The 3,679-nt window shown below is 53.3% G+C and overlaps 1 long non-coding RNA gene across 1 annotated transcript; it reads right to left on the reverse strand.

Annotated features, from left to right (window-relative positions):
- Positions 1–278: 278 nt before the first annotated feature.
- LOC103582045 lies at positions 279–2,989 on the reverse strand. Its single transcript, XR_549718.1, has 2 exons — positions 2,889–2,989; positions 279–810 (listed from the first exon to the last, which is right to left on the reverse strand). It is a non-coding gene; the product is annotated as an uncharacterized LOC103582045 (long non-coding RNA).
- Between the last annotated feature and the right edge of the window lie 690 nt (positions 2,990–3,679).

A 3,679-nucleotide genomic window follows, 5' to 3' on the forward strand; every position in this document is an offset into this window, starting at 1 on the left:
AAGAGAAGTGTAGTCCTAAGACTCACAGCCAGTAGGTGGCTGAGTGACACTGTGAGATAGAGAATGGGCACGCACCTTCTGAAGAGCACGTCTAGTTNAGTCCAGATAGGTGAATCCATAGAGAGAGAAATATTGGTGGTTACCAGGATCTAGAAGGAGAGCAATGGGAAGTGACTGCTTAATCAGTGCAGGGTTGATAAGTATGTTCTGGCAGTAGACAGTGGTGATGGTTGCATAAAATAGGAAATGCACTTCATGCCACTGAAGTGTACCTTTTAAAAATATGAAAACATTAAATTTTATTGGAGGTAAATTCTATAAGATAGTATATATATGGTAAACCTTCCAAGAACAAATCAAGACCAATGCAGTGGAAGGGGAGAGGAGGGCAGTGCTGGGGCTGGGGCTGGCGTTGATGGTGGGTCAGGAGCTGGTGCCAGCTGTGGTGCTGCTGGGAGCTCTGGCTCTGCATTTGCTGGAGAGGGTGTTTCTGCCACTGGAGATGCTCCTAGAACTGCTTCTGCTGTTGACTCCAGATCTCGAGCTGGTGCTGGCTCTAAATCTGAAACTGGAGCTGGTTCTGGAGCTTGATGTAGTGCCACTGCTGCTACTAGTGATTGTGCCGGGGTTGCCTTAAGCATTGGAGCTGGAGCTGTGGATGGAGTTGGCTGGAGCTGGTGCTGTAGTGGGTACAGGTTCTAGCTCTTTAGATATTTCTAGAGCTGCTCTGGCTCTGGAGTTGCAGCTGGCCATGGAGCTGGAGCTGCCACAGCTCTTGAGGTAGCTTTTGAGCTTGGGCTGGAGCAGGGCCTGGAGGTGCAAGAAGACAAAAGATTACCTATGTGCCTGACGTTCCATGTTCCTTCCAAGACAAAAATATTTTCACTGTCTTTCAGAGAGGTCCCACTCCAAGAACCCACCTCCAGAAAGTCTTCCCAGACTGCAGTTCACCCAATCATTGGTCTGTGTTTCACATTGCTCCTGGTCCCACTCCAGTGAGGCATCCTTATCCCCTCCCAATGCACTAACATGAACCCACCCGCAGTCCTCCTCACCCTCAGTTTCTGCCTCAGGGAGCTCTGGAGGCTCCAGCTGGGCTAGAAGAATAAGTGTCTAGTGTTCCAGGTCTGAGCCAGGCAGGCTGAGCTGCAGGTAGGCCAGCAGCATCTCGAGACAAGGAAATTCTGGAGGCTCATTGAAGTCCCTTGGGTGCTGCACCAGCCCAGGCAGGATGGAGGACATGGCTCTGGGGGAGTCAGGTGGGCAGCAGAGTCAGAGGCCTGGCCTTTCCTTCCACAGGGCCCTCCCAGAACTCCCCTGGGGGTGCAGGGCTCCGGTGCCTGTCCTGCCCATCCACAGGCCAGCCCCACCCATGCCTACCCCGAGTCTGGCTGTCCTGGCCCAGGCAGGCCTGGTCACTGAGGAGGTGCTGGCAAATCCTCCATAGGAGGAAGCCCTTGATCAGTGCTGTGACTCCCTGTCCCTTCTTCAGAGGCACCTGGCCCACTCCGTCAGGGGCACCTGGCCCACTCCTCTCTCTGTGTCCCTGGCCTCCACCCCACTGGACTGTCACCCCCTGAGGGCAGGGAGAGTGGTGTCTGTTCTGTTCATTGCACTCGCTGGCACGCAGTAGGGGCTCCAGAAGTGTCTGATGAATGGGGGCACTGAGGGAGCCTGGCCTCTTGCCCAGCCTTTCCACAGCCTTATAAAACCTCTCTTATTAGCACATGCACCAACGTGCTGCCTGATTTTTGGGTGCTTCCTGTGGGGCTGCTCTTCCTGCTGACACTAATCTCCTGAAGGGGGAGGAAGGGACCTGAGCACTCACTGAATCCCCTGAGCACAGCTGAGCATCACCATGGAGGTTCCAGCCACAGGTGGGAGCAGGGTGCTCTCCACACCTCCTGATCTGGGTCCCAGGATGGGGGTCTGGGGTGTGAGCAGGGCTGGGATGGGAGGGTTGGGGTGGGTTCTCTTGGGGCTGATTCTGTCCTCCAGCCTCCCCTACCTCCCTATGGTGCCTGTGGTCCCATCCCCAGATCTCTTTGACTCTGTTCCCCCTACAGGGGAAGCCCCCAGGCCTCAGCCCTGTAGCAGGAACCACAAGACATGTGGGATCCTGGGTTCTGCCAGCCCCTCTCTATCCACAGGCCCCCACTCTCTACAGTTCAGCGGAGACAGCAGCCCCTCCATCTTGAGCCAAACCCCACTCATGTTTTCAGTTGCTCGTATGGTTCTCTGTCCCCGTCAGTGTAAGGGAGGTCACATCTGTATGTAGAGGAGGCCATGAGGTGTCACGTCTGCTGTACTGTGGACTCTACCTGCTGCTGATGTCTAGGGTGACTCTGACTCCCCGAGTAGAAGGGAAGGCCAGGAGCACAGGGGTTGATCTCTGCACTGTCATTGCATTGTCCTCAGTGCCGCTAAGAGTATCTGCAGATAGTGTGGCTTCATGTGTATTTGCCGAAGGATTGAACCCCACCAGCCCCTTACAGGTTATCTGAGTGGGCCTGGGGTCTCCCTGCCATTCTCAGGAATCCTTGCTCTAGATACACCCAGAACCTTGTAGGTGGATCTAAATCTCCTTTACAAATAAGAAAACAGCTTAGCTTAAAACTGTGGAATCAGTGACGGGTGAGGCCAAGGCCTTCTTATGGAGGACAGGAAAATGCTACGTGAGAACAGCCACCGTCCCTCCAGCAGATGTGGCCATAGAGCCAGGCCCGGGGAAGCACGTTCCATGGAGGGCTCGTTTTAGTCCCAACCACAACCGTTTTTATTATGGTTGTTCAACTTTCCATCTCACTCAGGCTAAGAGAAGTGTAGTCCTAAGACTCACAGCCAGTAGGTGGCTGAGTGACACTGTGAGATAGAGAATGGGCACGCACCTTCTGAAGAGCACGTCTAGTTCCTGTTGGGTGGAGATGAAGGCCCGATAAGTGCATAGGAAGAAATGGACGTAGGAGGGTTACTGCCCAGTAAGGCAGGCATCAGTGCCCTACCAGCTTCTCAGTGTTCCTGCCTGCACTGTTCACAACAGGAAGGTCTCATCCTGGTTTATGGCCAACTGGTTTTCACCCTGGGATGGGACGGAGGAGGGGTATGTAGTCAGTGGCCATATCATGAACCACCAGGAGGGTCGGGGACTGGAGCTCAGACCAAACTCTAAATCCCTGAGTGGCTTGTGCCAGAGTGGGGACATCAGAGCCCAAAAAACTGCTTTCAGTGTTAAAAACACAATTTTAGAAAGGAATAATAAGAAATGTACCTTCAGGTGAGTTTGTTAGCTGAGTAAAGGTAATACCTGGGCGCACTAAGAGCATTATCTCAGTTATTCCTGGAAAAACATCCCATTCTAGAGAGGAGAGAACAGAGGCTTATCCTGGGGTGGGCAGGGTCAGTGTATTAGCTCCCATAGGACATTCCCTGCAGCGCTGTTGAAGTGGCCACAGGAAGGAATCACATCAAGGTCCCACAGCCGTGAAAGGCTGAACCACTGGGATAACTGGCCTCTCTTGGGGAATGTCGTGCAGCCCAGTGACACTCCAGATTCTGGCCTGAATAGGCCACAGGGATGTGTTCCTTGATACAGATATTGTGGACATTGTTCAGAATAGTCTGAGCCCCTGTCCTTTCTGGGTAAGCACAGCCCTAGTAACCATGATGATGTGAGACTTGG

The sequence above is a fragment of the Galeopterus variegatus genome, unplaced genomic scaffold (genome assembly GCF_000696425.1).
Source record: "Galeopterus variegatus unplaced genomic scaffold, G_variegatus-3.0.2 Scaffold14735, whole genome shotgun sequence".
Classification (NCBI taxonomy): Eukaryota; Metazoa; Chordata; class Mammalia; order Dermoptera; family Cynocephalidae; genus Galeopterus; species Galeopterus variegatus.